This window comes from Bos grunniens, chromosome 5, assembly GCF_055505025.1.
Source record: "Bos grunniens cultivar Pamir isolate PY7600 chromosome 5, Bosgru_T2T1.0, whole genome shotgun sequence".
Classification (NCBI taxonomy): Eukaryota; Metazoa; Chordata; class Mammalia; order Artiodactyla; family Bovidae; genus Bos; species Bos grunniens.
In genome coordinates this window covers 39,037,588-39,057,826 of record NC_141169.1, presented here as the reverse complement: position 1 = coordinate 39,057,826, position 20,239 = coordinate 39,037,588, and the positions used below count along the sequence as shown (strand labels likewise).

Here is a 20,239-nt window from a genome sequence, read left to right as displayed (position 1 = left end):
TGTCCAAGTGAATTTTCTCTGTCAAAGCTAACTGAAATGGAGGTAGATCAAGCTTTTAAAAGTCAAAAGTTTGAAAATAAAAGATAACATTTTATTTATGTAGAAAAGCTATAGTTTATATCTCTTATTTAAATTTCTAAAAGGGAGGGCTTGTATTGATTGTAATTTGTGAAGAAAATTCGAGGTTTGATAAAACTCAGACCATCAGTTAACAAAGAAGTATTTCAGCAAGGGGCACCTCAGGGACAGGCAGGCAGCTTCTGGTGGGCTCTTCTGCTGCTTTTCTCTTGGTTGCTCTGGGAGTTAGTAGTTTGAGCCAGTCCTTTTCTTTGCTCAAGGAGCTTGCTGTTTTGCTTTTTATTCCCAGCACTGTGTTTATAACCTGGCACATAGTAGGCACTCATGTTTATTGAATGGTGTATGTTCTTTCTCTCTCCTCAAAATCCTCCGTAGAGATCCAAGGGAGGATCTGGGGAAGTTCAAGAAGCGGTCAGTCTTAAACTTTTGCTTAGGGGGATTGGGCTCATGGTGATGGTATATGAGTATATTATGGATTCATTATACACCATCAAAAGGCACAAATATTTGTTTATATGTTAATTGTTTTTTACTTCTATAAGTAAATCCTCTAACCCTCTTAGGTGGGTGATACCACCTTCATGATTGTCATTTCTGCTAGGTTACAGCTTACTTTGGGGTTGATCTAAAGTCATTTAAGGTGGAAAAATGAAGAGGCCTACCATATTTCAGAAGGGGCAGATTTAATTATTACCAAATGTCATTTTTTCCAGGTTAGCTTACAGACTTGATGTTTCTAATACATATCTCAATTTAAAAATATTTTCAGCTTGATAGGATTATTTTATAGTTTACCTAGAACAAACAAGTGATAAACAAAATGTAGGATTAATGCAGCAATGGGAAAAGGTATGAATTATTTTTTTAAAAATGATTGTTTTTAGTTCCCTTACTCTCCTATGGATAGATCCTATTAGAAATTTGGGATACTTAACAGGGTTTTCTGTGTGGTTATGCCATTAACTGAATATGTATCGTTGGGTTTGTTTTACTTTGTTTTTTTTCTTTTCTAGTTAGATTTTTTTTAATGTAACACATTTGTTGTTGTTTAGTCACTGAGTCACGTGCGACTCTTTGTGACCCCATGGAATGAAGCTCACCAGGCTTCTTAGTCTGTGGGATTTGCCAGGCAGAAATACTGGAGTCTCTATTGCTGAGCCACTATGAAAGCTTCTGTAACACATTTACATGGCTTCAGATTATAAAGTAAGGTATATTTAGAGAGAAGATGACTTACTTTAAATGATAATTTATTGTGATTATCTATTTAGCTAGTGCCTGCTTACTGTAAGTGAGGTATAAACTTCCTAGTCTTCAAAACAATTTTAAGTGTTGAATAGTATAACATTTATAGAGCTTAGTAGAGCCTTAAAATGTAGACAGAAATTTATATGTGGAAATACAGTTTCATATAACAATGGGAAATACCCATGATAAAATCATGGAGAAAGTTACGACATAAAACCTTCATGACACTATTCTGCACTGTGTGTACATGCTACGAGTATTTTAATGATAGAACACACTGCAGTGGGAGTTGGCTTAAAGAGCTGTTAAAATTGAAAGCCAAGAGACCTGCCCAGAGGCTATTGCTAAGCAAAGAAGCTGGTTTAAATAAGATGGGGAGGAGTGCATTTTAAGATAGGAATCAGTTTATTAGTGTCATAACTTGAATATGTCAGCAAATCTGGAAGATCCAGCAGTGGCCACAGGACTGGAGAAGGTCAGTCTTCATTTCAGTTCCCAAGAAGGGCAGTACTAAAGAACGTTCAAACCATCGGACAGCTGCACTCATCTCCTATGCTAGTAAGTTCACCCTTAAAATTTTGCATGCTAGGCTTCAGTGTTACACAAACCATGAACTTCCAGACATCCAAGTTGTATTTAGAAAAGGCAGAGGAAAGTGAAAGTGAAAGTCACTCAGTTGTGTCCAACTCTTTGCAACCCCACAGACTATACAGTCCATGGAGTTCTCCAGGCCAAAATACTGGAGTGGGTAGCCTTTCCCTTCTCCAGGGGATCTTCCCAGCCCAGGGATTGAAACCAGGTCGCCTACATTGGCGAGCGGATTCTTTACCAGCTGAGCCACAAGGGAAGAGGCAGAGGAACCAGAGATCAAATTGCCAACATTTGCTGGATCATGGAGAAAGCAAGGGAATTCAAGAAAAACATCTACCTCTGCTTCACTGACTACACTAAAGCCTTTGACTTGTGGACCATAACAAACTGTGGAAAGCTCTTAAGGAGATGGAAATACCAGATGATCTTACCTGTCTGCACCGGGTCAAGAAGCAACAGTTAGAACCTGGTGTGGAACAACTGATTGGTTTAGGGTTTAGAAAGGAGCACAGCAGGGCTGTCTGTTGTCACCATGTTTGTTTAACCTATATGCTGAGCACATCAGGAGAAATGTCAGGCTGGATGAGTTACAAGCTGAAATCAAGATAGGCAGGAGGAATATCAACAACCTCAGATATGCAGATGATACCACTCTAATGGCAGAAAGCAAAGAGGAACTAAAGAACCTCCTGATGTGGGTGAAGGAGGAGAGTGAGAAAGCTGGATTAAAACTAAATATTAAAAAAACTAAGATCATGGCATCTGGACCCATCACTTCATGGGAAATAGAAGGGGAAAAGGTGGAAGCAGTGACTGATTTCCTCTTCTTGGGCTCTAAAATCACTGCAGATGGTGACTGCAGCCATGAAATCAGAAGACAATTGCTTCTTGGCATGAAAGCTATGATAAACCTAGACAGTATGTTGAAAAGCAGAGACATTCTGCCAACAAAGGTTCATATAGTCAAGTTTATGGCCTTCCCAGTGGTCATGTATGGTTGTGAGAGCTGGATCATAAAGAAGGCAGAGCACCAAAAAATTGATGCCTTTAAACTGTGGTGCTGGAGAAGATTCCTAAAAGTCCTTTGAACATCATGGAGATCAAGGCAGTCAATCTTAAAGGAAATGAACCCTGAATACTCATTGGAAGGACTGATGCTGAAGCTGAAGCTCCAGTATTTTGGTCACCTGATGTGAACAGACAACTCTTTGGAAAAGTCCCTGTTGCTGGGAAAGATTGAGGGCAAAAAGAAGACGGTGTCAGAGGATGAGATGGCTGGATGGACATGAACTTGGGCAAATTCTGGGAGATGGTGTGGGACAAGGAGGCCTGGCGTGCTGCAGCTTGTGGGGTTGCAGGGAGTCTGACATGACTTGGTGACTAGACAACAACAAAAGACCAATGGGTAGGACCCTCTAATCTCTAGTAAGGTCATTGTCTGTGTGAGAATCAACTTGAGAAAGTTCATATGTCGAGGCCTTTATTTTTATGTAAAGTAAGAGGTGGCAAGATGATTTGTTGAAAGCGGAGGAGGTAGAGGGAGATTGGGGCCAGGACTGGGGTTTTGGCATGGCCATCGTAGGGCTCTCCTGACCAGAGACGTTTAGAGACGCTGCTGCTGAAGGTCTATAAGCTTAAATTTTGTAGGGGCACCAATTTGGGAGTAGCGAAAGCAAGTTGTATTGATTTGAGATTGCAAGATGAGTGATGGACCCAGGGAGGACAGAATTGTTGAGGTGCTGTGTTATGTGGAATGGACCGATTAGGAAGGGGATAAGGCTGTGAGACAGACAGTAAATTGAAAGCGGTTGGAGGCTGAAGGACAGGAGAGTCTCTGTGAGGTTGAAGACCAGGTATGGCGGGAAGATAAGCAATGAATACTTTGGAATGTAGAGTTTCCAAAATGGAGCAGTTCTGGGTACTGAAGTTCAGGGTATGTGGTAGGAATGAGGATAGGTGAAGGTTATTGGAGTTGAGATTAACAGAACTTTGAGGTTAGATTTTGGATCAGTGATATAAATTAGAGCTGTCAGTCCTCACTGTACATTAGATTCAGCTGGAGAACTCTTAAGCACCAGTGAATGGGTCCTCCCTAGCTAATGAAGTCATGATCTCTGTGGATAGAATCTGGATGTCAGTGTTGTTTAAAAGTTCATCAGGTGATTCCTGTTTGCAGAGTCAAAGTCAGATTGTGGCTGAGCACTGAAGTCACTGATGATGACAGTTGAGTTAAAGATGTCAGGTGAGGGAAAGTGAAAGTTGCTTAGTCATGTCTGACCCATGTCACAGACCTCATGTACTACACAGTCCATGGAATTCTCCAGGCCAGAATACTGGAGTGGGTAGCCTTTCCCTTCTCAGGGGATCTTCCCAACCCAGGGATCGAACCCAGATCTCCCACATTGCAGGCAGATTCTTTACCAGCTGAGCCACAAGGGAAGCCCAAGAATACTGAAGTGGGTAGTCTATCCCTTCTCCAGCGGGTCTTCCCTACCCAGGAATCGAACCGGGGTCTCCTGTGTTTCAGGAGAGGGAAGTCCTCAGTGAATGAGGATGTTTTAGTAAAATCTAAACAAAGCCAAACATTTTCATTTTATGCCATTTTTGTGTGTGTCAAGTGAAACAGAGGTATTTTTTCCTTTGTAAAATAATTTCATCAGCTGTATGCAGATAGGGAGATATGTTTTTACATAAGTGTCTGTGAAATCAGATTATATGTATTCAACTGTAAGTCTAAAGGTAAATCTTACTTTGTTAAGTTCTCTGGCTACTAGTCTCCTCCTAGATGGGAAGGAATCCAGACTGCTTTTCTCCTTTTGGAGCACAGAACATGCACAGACCTTGTCCAAGTTCATTCCTCTCCTATTTTAATTCCGTTAGATTGATCTCTCCATTCCCCCAATCAGTTTGTCTTACTCTATAAAGTCTGTATTCTCACATCCTCTCTCCGTAAGAATCACACATTACAGATTTTCTGGTGAACACTTATTATGGTTATTAATTTAAAGCCTTCCTTTCCCCTCAATATGTTGTACTCCTTTGATGGCTCTTGGAAAATTATCCCTTTGCCTTTTATGTTATACCTGCATTTCAGTTTAAAGAAAAAAATGGAGGCTTTTATCTTTCTCTATGACATGGAACCCTTTAGCAATCTGGTGAAGCCTATTACTTACAGTTATTATTACAGCCTAAACTATTAAAAATCATACTTGTGATATAGTAGTATATACTTCTTTAGTAGGTCGTTAGATGTCAAGCAAGATGTAATGGTAGGGATTTCATTGCTATGGTTTCAAAGGAGTGATGAGTGTAAATGATACTCTTGAGGTATCTGCAAACAGCTGGAACATGATATAAAAATATCTGTGATTTCTGTTAGTGGCAAAGCCACAGATAGTCCTCCTGCTGTTGTGTTGTTTGTTGCCTGCTTTTAGGTGGAAACTGCTGCTGCTAAGTTGCTTCAGTCGTGTCCGACTCTGTGCGACCCCATAGACGGCAGCCCACTAGGCTCCCCCATCTCTGGGATTCTCCAGGGAAGAACACTGGAGTGGGTTGCCATTTCCTTCTCCAATGCATCAAAGTGAAAAGTGAAAGGGAAGTCGCTCAGTCGTGTCCGACTCTTAGCGACCTCATGGACTGCAGCCCACCAGGCTTCTGCATCCATGGGATTCTCCAGGCAAGAGTATTGGAGTGGGTTGCCATTGCCTTCTCCATTTAGGTGGAAAAGTAGTTTTCTATTCACATCTAATTTCATGGGCTGGCAGAATTCTTAGGTTAAAATGTTTCAGTGATACAAACTGGAAATGTACATAGAGTTGTAATTGTTACTTGGACCTAATAAAATCATATTAAAAATTTATAAATATTTGGTTACAAAATCATTTAATTATATTTTAAAAACTGTATTGTTGTGTAATATTGACATGTACAAGATCATTCCCTAGCAGCATTGTGCATAAGAGCTACAAACTGGCAACAATCCAGATATCCAACAGTGTGGATAAATTAATTGTGCAGTTATACAGCAATGAGAAAGAATGGACTGCTGTCAAATGCAGCAACATGTGTGAACCTCACAAACAATACTGAAACAAAAGTGTATATCGTATGTGTTTCCTTTTATATAAAGTTTCAAGATAGGCAGAACTAGCCAGGAAAGAGGTGACTTTTGGGAGACAGAGGTGGTGACTGGGAGAGTGCACAGAAAGGCTTTTGCCATGCTAGGAATGTTGTTTCTTGATCTGGGTGGTAGTTACGCAGTGTGATAACCTTGTGAAAATTTATCCAAAAATAACATTTACAGTTAGTATACTTTTTTAGATGAATGTCATACCTCAATAAAACTTCATGTAAAAATTTGAAAGATGAGCGCCGCCCCCAGGTCAGTAGGTGTCCAATATACTACTGGGGAAGAGCAGAGAAGTAGTTACAGAAAGAATGAAGAGGCTGAGCCAAAGCAGAAATGGCACCCAGTTGTGGTTGAAAGGACAGAATATATTTTTTTCCTAAATATAAAGCTTTAGCAGATCCTTCAACAATTGAGAACCCACTCTCACTAGTGTCTGAGATAGAGAAAGTTAATGTTCTATTTTATTTTGTATGTTTGGGTTCTCTGCTCTAACAAAATTATTTTATTGCATTTCTCTCTCTCTCTTTTTTATTACTTTCCTTTGTCCCATTGTCCCATTCATTCTCAAGTCTGATACACCAGAAATATGTTTGAAAAACTATTGCTGTGACATAAAGTATGACATCAAATAGGGACTTGAGATGGTACCTACTACACTAGTATGACTTCAGTTGTAAAGTATCTATTTTGTGAACTTCTGGGTTTGATTAACCTAGAAGGCAACTGGACACATATATCTTGGTGCTGATGTTAAATTACACTTTATTTGAGTATTGGAAAGCTTATCTTCAGTTGTAACTTGACAAATATACCAGTTATTATTTAGTACTTTAGAGCACTTAAAAATTCCTCTGTATTGATAATAAGTTACTTGTAAGGTAGTTCACATAAATTTTTATTTGGTTTTAAATTTGAGTAGATAAATAGGAGACTTAAGCCCAAAGAAGTATTTTACACACAATCTGCACATTCTTTTATTGGAAGGCCATTGATTATGACAGGACATCCACATTTAACTTTTAGATGTCCATAAGACCTTTATTTTTAAAAATATGCTTTCTGTTTAATCTGTAATTTCTATGAGCTTATCTGACTTTGTAGCCTTGATAAAAGTTTTGTGACAATGGCTTTTAGATACCAGTAAGTTTCCGGTTGTGGAAGTCCACCTTGTTAGCCTGATAGGGAACAGATAGAAAATGTGGAACATTGTAATGAAGTTGCAACATAAAGTGTCCATTTTCTGTTGGCTTATTTCAGATTTTTAGGAGAAAGCAATGGCAACCCACCCCAGTACTCTTGCCTGGCAAATCCCATGGACGGAGGAGCCTGGTGGGCTGCAGTCCATGGGGTCGCACGGAGTCAGACACGACTGAAGTGACTTAGCAGCAGCCGGGGTTATAAAGTTTGGAAACTAGGATCAAAACCCTAGTGGTTTATATTCTGGGCACTGTAATGTAACTGAAACTGAAGTAGTCCTGTCTATTTCTACTTGGCTTCTTCTGTTAACAAATGTATGTCAAGTAAAGGATTTTCTAATCTTGGTGGCAGTGAACATTATAAAGATTGAGGGTAGTGATGAGCTGCTGCTGCTGCTGCTGCTAAGTCGTGTCAGTCATGTCCGACTCCGTGCGACCCCATAGACAGCAGCCCACCAGGCTCCCCCGTCCCTGGGATTCTCCAGGCAAGAACACTGGAGTGGGTTGCCATTGTCTCCTCCAATTCATGAAAGTGAAAAGTGAAAGTGAAGTCGCTCAGTCGTGTCCGACTCCTAGCGACCCCATGGACTGCAGCCCACCAGGCTCCTCCGTCCATGGGATTGAGCAGCAACATTTAAAAAAATTTTTATTTTGGGGGAGTTCTCTGCCAGTCCAGAGGTTAGGACTTGGTGCTTTCACTGCCATTACTGGGGTCAAACCTTGGTCAGAAGGCTAAGATCCCATGTACTGTAGGGTACAGCCAAGGGGAAAAAAAAATTTAAAAGGTTTTTTTCTATCATATTTAGTTAGTTTTGAGTTATATAATTAGGTTTTATAATTAAATAGTTACATAACAATATTTCTTTCCTTGAGTTAGTTGAATGTTTGTACTGTTCATTTCATTGGTTATTTCTCTCCTGGAGACTATAGTGAGTTGGAAATAAATTTTTTAGTGAATTCAGAACATGAGTTTGTTAATTTCTAAGATCTTGTAGATAATATATGGTACATATATTTGTTCCATATATTCTCAAATTTAAATTTACTCCAAATAACATTGAGATCTTTTTTTTATCCAACTTGAAATAAGTAATCAAGTCTACTAAACTTAGTAATTCAGTTATTTACATATTCTAGATAATATTGCTAAAAGTATGTTAATGTGGAAATATTCCTCTTCTCCCCACTCTTATTTCATGAAACACTTTTAAAGTGTGCACTTGCATAATTTTAATTCTTTTCATACCTTACATTTTATCATCTAGTAAGTGTTCATGTAAATACAACTTTTATCATTACCTTATGAAAATTTTCAGACCTACAGCAAAGTTGAATTTTATAGTGAACATCCATTTATTCATGATTTAGATTCAACTATTAACATTTTACTAAACTTTCTTTATCATGTCTTTATCCATCTGTCTGTCCTTTATAAGTACACCGAGTCCATCAGATTTGAGGGATGCATTTCGAAGTAAACTGTGGACAGCACTAGACTTTCCATTAGCTACTTAAACATGCATATCATCAGCTGAAGTGCAATTTGTTTTGAGTGTAACTGTAAAAATTACATACATTAGATGCAAAATCTTAAGTGTGCATTTGCTGAGTTTTGATTTAGAAATGTTCCTTTGTGTAGAGCTGCCCTAGGAGGTGTTTAATTTTTTTGGCGGAGAGAATTACATGAGCTTTCGTTTCGTTGTCACTGTTTCCAGAGAGACAGGATCAGTTCTCAGCTACATCCTGTAATGTGTTCTAGTTTTCTGGGGACAGTTCCAGCTTCGGATATTTGACATATTATTCCCAAAAGCCGTTGAAATGACCCAGAGATATCAATATTTCATTGAAAATTCAGTGAGTGAATTAAACCAGTAAGTGCTACAATGCAGATGTTGTGTTGCTTAGTCCCTAAGTCATGTCTGACTCTTTGCTACTCCGTGGACTGTAGCTCGCCAGGCTCTTCTGTTCATGGGATTTCGCAGGCAGGAATTCTGGAGTGGGTTGCTGTTTCCTTCTCCAGGGGATTTTCCTGATAGAGGGATCAAACCTGTGTCTCCTGCTTTGGCAGGCAGATTCTTTACCACTGAGCCACCAGGCAAGCCCTACAATACAGATATGTGTCTAAAGCATGAAGGATCGGAGTGAGGAAACCTCAAGCTTTTGAAAGCAGAAGTCCTCTAGACTTGTGGGTAATCGAATTTTTTAGTTAGGTGTTGTATTTTTCTGGTAAAAAGCATGTGATGCCAACAGTAGTATAAAACTGAGATGCAAACTGGAATGTATATTATGTATGTGGTACTTGCTATGTGCCAAGTAATACTCCAAGTGCTGGGAATAGGGCAGTGAATAAGATCAAGGTTTCCGTGCCATGAAACTTCCATTCATACCAAGTTGATTGTGTCAGGAAATCTGGCAGTTGAGTAGTTACATATACCATTGTACTTAGTTACTTTGGTGGTAGGTTAATGTGTTTTAGTTGTTTTTGACTTTTTATTTATAACGGTGAAAATTAAGTATTTAAAAGTAGACAAAATGACGTAATGAACTCCCCACAGACAAATTATTCAAATGGTATTTATCAACTCAAGGTCATCTTCTTTAGTCTATGCTTTCACCACTTTGCTCTTTCTTGGATTAGTTTCAAGTAAATTCAAGATACTTTATTTCAAATGGAAATATTTCATTATGTCTCAAAAAAGAAAGATGCTTAAGAAGAGGTGCTTATGTATTAAAATAAAATGTTTTTGTGTTAAAATGAATACAAAGTATATTTTAATGACAATGGAAAAGAAATGTTTTTAAAGAACTGTAATCTTGATAATTTGTACCCAATTAGTAATAAGAATGAACATTAGTGTGGAGAATTTGATATACATTTATGTATTGAATCAAACAAAACATCAAACTTGGTGCTTTTACTTAAACTAAAATGAAAGTGTTTTTCATAACAGGTATTTATAGTGAATTGGAATTTATAGAAAGTGAAGGAATAATTGGTTTTCTAACAAAACACAATCACCATTTCAGATTTAAAATTGGAAAAATCATTTGATATGTATCTTGGTCAGATTTCTGTTAGCACAGGCAAACTGTGAATAGTCCTTATTCCAGAAATGCGGAGAGCCATGTGGAAGAAATTGTCTTGTCTCTAAGATAATGACAAATATGAAAGTGTAAAAAATCATAATACTATAACTTAAAAGAAGTAGTTAAGTTTATTTGGGAACCATATTTTACTGCTTTCTCAGAAATGTCTCTTGGAATTTAATCTTACTCATTCTCTCTTCCTTGCTTGGTCTTTCCCCTGCCCTTACGTTAGATGGTCTGGCTGACATGTCAGCATTAGCAAGACACTGTTCTCCTTGTAGAGCAATCCCACTTATCTTCAGAGACCTTTCTTTAGGACTCTCATGTGATTTCCTCCAGACCTCTGGGAGGTAACTTCCTTAATCCCAGAGTTCTGGTCTTTGTCTTGATTTACTGTTCTTAGTTAAAGATTACAAGATAAATTACCAGTAAATAAGCTCTCAGCTTTTTCTCTGAGCTCTCCCCGCACTCTCTTATAATCCTATGTGTTTGTGAGAACTAACCCAGTGTGACTCTGCCACATTTGGTGGCCAAACAGGGACCATGTGAAGGTTTGCTTGCTCAAGCCTGAGCAAGGGAAAAGGACATCTGCTCTTCCAGGTAGAAACTATGGCCTTTAAGACTAATGACAGAATGAAGCCTTCTAGATGTGCGGTACTTTCGCTTTCCACTCTGGGTAACTTTCTCCTCGACAGCTTGCTCATAAGCATCAGCTTTCTTTTCTGCTTGCCATTAGTGGTTGTAAGTTTTCTGATTCAGACTTAACTAAACTTCTTATGGTGATTTATACTTGTTGTCCTTGGTATCCACAAGAAGTTTCTTTGAAAGTGTCTGATTGGGAACCAGTAGGTCATTGGTTGAAAAATGGTATAGGTGTTGTTAATGTACAGCATCTAAATACTTGGAATTTATGTCATAATTGTGGTTTTTGCCATAGAAGAGTGAGAAATTCCTTCAGTTCAGTTCAGACAGTTCAGTTGCTCAGTCGTGTCCCACTCTTTGTGACTGCATGCCTGCTTGCATGCTTCCCTATCCATCACCAACTCCCGGAGCTTACTCAAACTTACTCAAACTCATGTCCATTGAGTCGGTGATGCCATTCAATCATCTCTTCCTCTGTCGTCCCCTTCTCTTCCTGCCTTCAATCTTTCCTAGCTTCGGGGTCTTTTCCAATGAGTCAGTTCTTCACATCAGGTAGCCAAAATATTGGAGCTTCCACTTCAGCATCAGTCCTTCCAATGAATATTCAGGACTGATTTCCTTTAGGATTGACTGCTTTGATCTCCTTGCAGTCCAAGGGACTCTCAAAAGTCTTCTTCAGCACCACAGATCAAAAGCGTTGGTTCTTTGGTGTTCAGCTTTCTTTATGGTCCACCTCTTCCATCCATACATGACTACTGTAAAAACCATAGCCTTGACTAGATGGGCCTTTGTTGGCAAACTAATGTCTCTGCTTTTTAATATGATGTCTAGGTTTGTCATAGCTTTTATTCTGAGGAGCAAGCATGTTTTAGTTTCATGGCTCCAGTCACCATCTGCAGTGAGCATTTTTTCCCCCCATCTATTTGCCATGATTATATATATATAAAAAATATATATTATACATATATATAAAATATATATATATTATATATATATATATAAAATATATATTCCATATAACTTTTATGCAGAGTAGATCATGAGAAACGCCGGGCTGGAAGAAGCACAAGCTGGAATCAAGATTGCCGGGAGAAATATCAATAACCTCAGATATGCAGATGACATCACCCTTATGGCAGAAAGTGAAGAGGAACTCAAAAGCCTCTTGATGAAAGTGAAAGTGGAGAGTGAAAAAGTTGGCTTAAAGCTCAACATTCAGAAAACGAAGATCATGGCATCCAGTCTCATCACTTCATGGGAAGTAGATGGGGAAACAGTGGAAACAGTGTCAGACTTTATTTTGGGGGGCTCCAAAATCACTGCATATGGTGACTGCAGCCATGAAATTAAAAGACACTTACTCCTTGGAAGGAAAGTTATGACTAACCTAGACAGCATATTCAAAAGCAGAGACATTACTTTGCCAAAATAGGTCCGTCTAGTCAAGGCTATGGTTTTTCCTGTGGTCATGTATGGATGTGAGAGTTGGACTGTGAAGAAGGCTGAGCGCCAAAGAATTGATGCTTTTGAACTGTGGTGTTGGAGAAGACTCTTGAGAGTCCCTTGGACTACAAGGAGATCCAACCAGTCCATTCTGAAGGAGATCAGCCCTGGGATTTCTTTGGAAGGAATGATGCTGAAGCTGAAACTCCAGTACTTTGGCCATCTCATGCGAAGAGTTGACTTATTGGAAAAGACTCTGATACTGGGAGGGATTGGGGGCAGGAGGAGAAGGGGACGACAGAGGATGAGATGGCTGGATGGCATCACTGACTCGATGGACGTGAGTCTGGGTGAACTCCGGGAGTTGGTGATGGATAGGGAGGCCTGGCGTGCTGCAATTCATGGGGTTGCAAAGAGTCAGACACGACTGAGCAACTGAACTGAACTGAACTGAATGACATGATCTTAGTTTTCTGAATGTTGAGTTTTAAGCCAGCTTTTTCACTCTCCTCATTCACTTTCATCAAGAGGCTCTTTAGGTCCTCTTAACTTTCTGCCATAAGGGTAGTGTCATCTACATATCTAAGATAATTGATATTTTTCCCTCCATTCCGGCTTATGCTTCATCCTGCCCAGCATTTTGCATGATGTATTCTGCATATAAGTTAAATAAGCAGGGTGACAATATACAGCCTTAACGTACTCCTTTCCCAATTTGGAACCAGTTCGTTGTTCCATGTCTGGTTCTAGCTGTTGCTTCTTGACCTACATACAGGTTTCTCAGGAGGCAAGTGAAGTGGTCTCGTATTCCCTTGTCTTTTAGAATTTTCCACAGTTTGTTGTGATCTACACAGTCAAAGGCGTTAGTGTAGTCAGTGATGCAGATGTTTTTCTGGAACTGTCTTGCTTTTCTGTGATCCAGTGGATGTTGGCAGTTTGATCTCTGGTTCCTCTGCCTTTTCTAAATCCAGCTTACACATCTGGAAGTTTTCGGTTCACGTACTGTTGAAGCCTAAGTTGGAGAACTTTGAGCATGAGTTTGCTAGCGTGTGAGATGAGTGCAATTGTGCGGTAGTTTGAACGTTCTTTGGCATTGCCTTCTTTGGGATTGGAATGAAAACTGACCTTTTCCAGTCCTGTGGCCACTGCTGAGTTTTTCAAATTTGCTGGAATATTGAGTATAGCACTTTAACAGCATCATTGTTTAGGATTTTAAGTTGCTCTTCTGGGATTCCATCACCTCTACTAGCTTTGTTCATAGTGATGCTTCCTAAGGCCCACTTGACTTTGGACTCCAGGATATCTGGCTCTAGGTGAGTGATCACACCATCGTGGTTATATGTTTCATTAAGACCTTTTTTGTATAGTTCTTCTGTGTGTTTTTGCCACCTCTTCTTAATATCTTCTGTTCCTGTTAGGTCCATACCGTTTCTGTCTTTAATTGTGCCCATCTTTGCATGAAATGTTCCTTGGTATCTCTAATTTTCCTGAAACAATCTCTAGTCTTTTCTGGTCTATCGTTTTCCTCTATTTCTTTGCATTGATCACTTAGGCAGGCTTTCTTATCTCTCCTTGCTATTTTTGGAACTCTTTTTCTTTTCTTTTCTTTCCTTTTCTCCTTTGTCTTTTACTTCTCTTCTTTTCTCAGCTATTTGTAAGGCCTCCTCTGACAACCATTTTGCCTTTTTGCATTTCTTTTTCTCGGGGATGGTTTTGATCACCACCTCCTGTACAATATTGCTAACCTCTGTTCATAGTGTCGAAGAAGTTAAATGTATTCCTACAGAAGTTTATGGCCCTTTATCTGAAGACACCGTTGGAATTATTTTAGGCCGGTCCAGCATAACTATGAAAGGTATTCATATTTTACCAAGGGTAATTGATTCTGTTTACTCAGGCAGTATTCAAATTATGGCTCTCACATACTTATCATACAGTAGAGAAAGGGACAAAACTTGCACAGCTGTTACTCTTGCCTTATTTTGTACCCTCAGCAGAGAAAGAAATTAGGAAAGGAGGCTTTGGATCTTCGAATGTGGCTTACTAGACAATGCTAATTGACTAACCACCCCACATAAACTCTAAAAATTCAAGACCTTTCATTCAAGGGTTTAATAGATTAGGAACTTATATAGCTATTATCACAAAACAAGAATGGCCTTCCATCTGGCCTTTAAAAAGCGTCCATGGACAGATGTTAGTTGTTGGGGGATTCCAAGAACCATATCAAAGCACCTTTCCAAAAATCTGTACAGATTCAGAAGGGCATGTAGCTATTATCTGTCCTTACATCATGAATATTCCTACAGCTTTATGGGGGTGAGATATATTATAACAATATCAACTAAAACTACAGACAAATTTATCCTCAGGGCCACTGCTATTATATACCATTACAAATCATCTAGATTGATGAACCCTCCCCCACCCCCACCCCCTGGATCTGGATAGAGCAGTGACCTATGACTAAAGAAGAAATTGGGCTTATAGAACAATTGGTTAAAGAATAATTAGATGCAGGACATAGAGAACCTTCCTTAAAATACTCCCATCTTTATTATCCCCCCAAAATCAGGAAGATGGCATTTAATTCATTATTTAAGAGTAAATAATGCTCAAATGCAGCCGATGGGTTCATTACAACCAGCTATTCCAAACCCCTCTCTAATTCCAGATGATCACACTAATAATTATAGATCTTAAAATTTTTTTTTCTACCATACCTTTACATTCTGAAGATAAACAGAAATTTACAGTTTTAGTTCCTAATATAAATAATCATCATCCTTTACAATGATATCAGTGGAAATACTTACCTCAGGGTATGAAGAATAGCCCTACCATGTGTCAAAGATTTGTAGATCTAAGTCTGTACCTGTTATGACAACAATTTCCTGATGCCTGTATTTATCGTTATATGGATGATATTCTTTTAGCACACTCTTCACCACAAAAATTAGCAGAAATTCTCTCTTCCTTGCAGACATATTTGAATTCACAGGGGTTAATAATAGCTCCAGAGAAAATCCAACATATGCCCCCATGGAAATATCTTGGTTTTCAAATTTTACAAAAAGCAATTACTCTTTTACAATTTTCCTTCAAGGTTCCAGAACCATTAACACTTCTTTCTTTACAGCAATTCTTGAGTCACTTAAATTGTATACGACCTACGTTAGGCATCCCCACATATTGCAGAGCTTCCTTTCCCTTGTGGCTCAGCTGGTAAAAAATCTCCTGCAGTGTGGGAGACCTGGGTTCGATCCCTGGGTTGGGAAGATACGCTGGAGAAGTGAAAGGCCACCCACTCCAATATTCTGGCCTAGAGAATCCCATGGACTGTATAGTCCATGGGGTCACAGAGAGTCGGACACAACTGAGCGACTTTCACGTTCACTTTCTTTCAATTATTACAGGGAAATGAAGATCCTACCTCATTCACCCTGCTGTTTTTCTCCTCAACATTATGCTTTATTACCACAATTCAGTGCTGCTTATGTTAAACATTTTCTTGACTGTATGTTTCTTCACATCCTTTTTCACTGATTCTTCTTTCTATCAAACATACTCCTACAGCAATATTTGCCCACATCTTACCTAAAGAGATAAAAAACATTGAATGGCTACATGATCCTAATCAACCAAAATATATTATTCTTCCCTGCTTACAGGAGAGACTACATCTATTACAGCAAGGACACTTAGGCCTCTGTTGCCTTACTGGCTCAGATCCACAAACAATTTTGTGGGAATATCTAAAGAAAACGTGGAATCATTATATCAAACTAATGAACAATTTCAAATCGCCATATCAGATTTTACAGGGGAATTATTTACAACTTACTGATGGATAAAATAACTTCTCTTTTACAATTAGTGCCCTTTTCTTTACATCCTCTTGTCTCTAGAAATCCTGTTCCTAACTTCCTTACCCACTATACAGATGGCAGTCAAAACTTGAGGGATAGTGACCTGGAAGGAAACATCAGGATGGATAAAGATCTTTACCAGCCCCCAAACTTCCCTACAACATTCTGAATTAGCTGCTGTCTTGCTTGCATTGCAAACCTTGCAAACTTTACTCTCTTAACAGATTCCTTTTATGTTGTTAATATCATTCAACAAGTGCCTGATTCTATTTAAAATACTTCAATGGATAAACCATTACTTTCCCTCTTTGTTTCTGTTCAAACTCTTTTAACTAAACGACATCATCGTTTTTTCATAGCTCATATTGGAGGACATAGACAATTTTCGGAGCTCTCACTTTCGGAAATCAACAAGCTGACTCATGTCTTCACCTTATAGGATCATCGTTTACTGCTGCCTTTCAGTCACATCAGTTCTTCCACCAGAGTGCCAAGGCGCTACATAAACAATTTGCTCTAACCATACAGGAAGCCAAAAGATTATTAGTACCTGTCCCACATGTCAGTTATTAACTCCTTCTCTCCCAGAAGCTGGCATTATAACCCTTGTGGTCTTTGTTCTAATGAGTTATGGTAGATGGATGTGACTCATTATCCTCCATTTAAACCATTTCACTTTGTGCATGTAACTGTCGATACTTTTTCAGGCTTTTTATGGGCTACCACACAGCATGGAGAATAAGCACATCATGTGCAAGCTCACCTTGAATGTTTTACTATTCTAGGACACCCTCAAGCCACTAAAACTGCTAATGCTGCAGCATATACATCACACAAACTTAGGGATTTCTTTCGTCTATGGGATATTAAACACATCACAGGTATTCCTCACAACCTTACTGGACAGGCATTATTGAATGCATGAATGGGCTACTGAAATTAATTTTAAATAAACTGAAAAGGAAAGAATTAATCCCTGCTAGGGAATGATTGGAGAAGGCGATGGCACCCCACTCCAGTACTCTTGCCTGGAAAATCCCATGGATGGAGGAGCCTGGTATGCTGCAGTCCATGGGGTTGTGAAGAGTTGGACACTAGTGAGTGACTTCACTTTCACTTTTCACTTACATGCATTGGAGAAGGAAATGGCAACCCACTCCAGTGTTCTTGCCTGGAGCATCCCAGGGACAGGGGAGCCTGATGGGCTGCCGTCTGTGGGGTCCCACAGAGTTGGACACGACTGAAGCAACTTAGCAGCAGCAGCAGCAGCAGCAGCAGCAGCAGGGAATGATTATATATTGCCTTCAGTTCAGTTCAGTCGCTCAGTCTTGTCCGACTCTCTGCAACCTCATGAATCATAGCACGCCAGGCCTCCCTGTCCCTCACCAACTCCCGGAGTTCACTCAAACTCAAGTCCATTGAGTCGGTGATGCCATTCAGCCATCTCATCCTCTGGCGTCCCCTTTTCCTCCTGCACCTAATCCCTCCCAGCATCAGAGTCTTTTCCAGTGAGTCAACTCTTCACATAAGGTGGCCAGAGTACTGGAGTTTCAGCTTTAGCATCATTTCTTCCAAAGAACACCAAGGGCTGATCTCCTTTAGAATGGACTGGTTGGATCTCCTTGCAGTCCAAGGGACTCTCAAGACTCTTCTCCAACACCACAGTTCAAAAGCATCAATTCTTCGGTGCTCAGCTTTCTTCACAGTCCAACTCTCACATCCATACATGACCACTGGAAAAACCATTATTCACTCCTAATCACTTGTCAGTTTCCAAAAATTCTTCACAATCAGCTGCTGTTACTAGACATTTTGCTACTCCACATTCATAAGAATTCCCTCTGGTACTTTTTAAACAACCACCCTCTCTCCTATTTGGCAAGGACCTGTTAAATTAGTAACATGGGGAAGGGAATATGCTGCTGTTTTGTCTCCATCGGGTCCACTTTGTATCCCTGCCCATTGTGTGAAACTTTATCATAAGTTGGCACCAAGGACTTAAGGATCCATTACTGGAGTTTCATCTATTGACCACCCAGATGACTCTTCCTGGCATGCCTCTTCCAAAAAGACTGAGAAATAACCAATCATTCTCCAGCCGCTGACATTATGTGGGGTGATATTAAACGTCTTACTTTAAGAGCTGAAATAGCTGTTGTTAATAGTGGCACACCTATTACTCTTGAAAATATATTGCTTTCCCTTTTAGCCATTGTAACTGCTAACTCTGCCCATAAGGTATGGCTCTTTCGGGTTAGTTTTTTACTTCTGTTTTTCACCTGGGTTCCTGCTTGTGTGCTACTTAACAATAACTATACATACTGGGCTCACTTCATGAACCCCCCTTTGTTGTCTGTTGTCCCATGGGAAGATCCAGAAATTCCTATTTCTACCAATGATTCTACCATTACTAGGGGACAATGGCTTTCTCCTCCCATCTCTTTTACCTATGCAATACCTTAGATTCTCCTTGGACCATTAATGGTTCACATCTACCCTTCTGCATAACTAACTGAACAAATGCACAGATATGTGCTTATACCAGCACTCAGTGGTATATGAATAATATAATAAAACCCCCCAAAACGATCTCGAATTGTTACCATTAAACATCAGACCTTTGTGTTTACTTTTGGTTTCCAAGGAAACAGCGTCTGGAATGTCTCACCCTAAACCATTAATCCCATTATGTATTCATGCGTGGATTGATATGCGACTGTTTGATGGATTTAATTGGCATGTTTGCAGATCTCACAATTTTTCCACACAGCTCTCATGATCAATAATTATACAATAGAAAATTGGGGTCTCCAAGGATTATTGGTTCAAGACAGTAACAGAACTTGGCATGATCAGATTTGGTCTTTTCTCTTTCACTATAATAAATCTGATCCTTTATGGAATCCCGGATTTACAAAACTTGTACTCCATTTAAAATTTGCACCAGCACCATTACAATACTCTCTTACTAAGATCCTCATGTGGCATCATCTTGCACGTCCTTTTTTTTCACAGGTTTTGCAACAGGGCCTTCAAATCTTTAACAGTAATCATTTTGTTTGGAACTTTACAGACATGAATGCCCATGTTAATATCTGCACTACCAGACCATACATCTTTGCACTTGCTTATAACTTTACCCTTTCTATTAAATTAACCCTGGTGTCGTGATTCTCACCTAGCTCAATCCAGTCTAGTTTGGGGTAAAAAACGTCTTTTAGGTACTCTAATAGTTTCCATAATGGCTGTTACCATGGCAGCTGCTATTACAGCAGCCCTTTCTATTTCCTTAAAAACTGCCAAGTACAGACTAATATAACTTCTGATTTTACTGAACAGTGGAAATTGATCACATGAGTTTATCTCGACTTGCAGCTTTGGAAGCTGCACTTTTATGGCTCGGTGAAAATCAGCGTGCTCTTTGGACTCGATCACAGACTGTGATAGCATGTTTTCTTATGTTTAGAACATTGATTGCCTTATTTTCTTGACTCACCTGCACTGAGGCGATGCTAACACTGTTCTTCTGACAAGAAGATCAAAGAAACATTCATTAAAACAAGAAGAGGGAATTTATGGGAACCATGTTTTACTGCTTTCTCAGAAATGTCTCTTGGAATTTAATCTTACTCTTTCTGTCTTCCTTGCTTGGTCTTTCTCCTGCTCTTGAGTTAACGGATCTAGCTGACATGTCAGCATTAGGAGGACACTGTTCTGCATGCAGAACAATCCCCCTTCTCTTCAAAGACCTTTCTTTAGGACTCTCATGTGATTTCCTCTAGACCTCCAGGAGGTAGCATCTTTATGAGTTCTGGTCGTTGTCTTGCTTTTCTGCTCTTAAAGATTACAAGATAAATTACAGGTAAATAAGCACTCAGGTTTTTCTCCTTGTGGCTCTCGTAATCCTGTGTGTTTGTGAGAATTACTCAGTGCAACACCACCAGAGGGATGGTATA

At 39.4% G+C, this 20,239-nt stretch overlaps 1 protein-coding gene across 50 annotated transcripts in view; it reads left to right on the top strand.

Annotated features, from left to right (window-relative positions):
* PPHLN1 (periphilin 1) overlaps positions 1-20,239 on the top strand; it is a 175,851-nt gene that overhangs the window by 16,508 nt on the left and 139,104 nt on the right. The window lies entirely within an intron of this gene.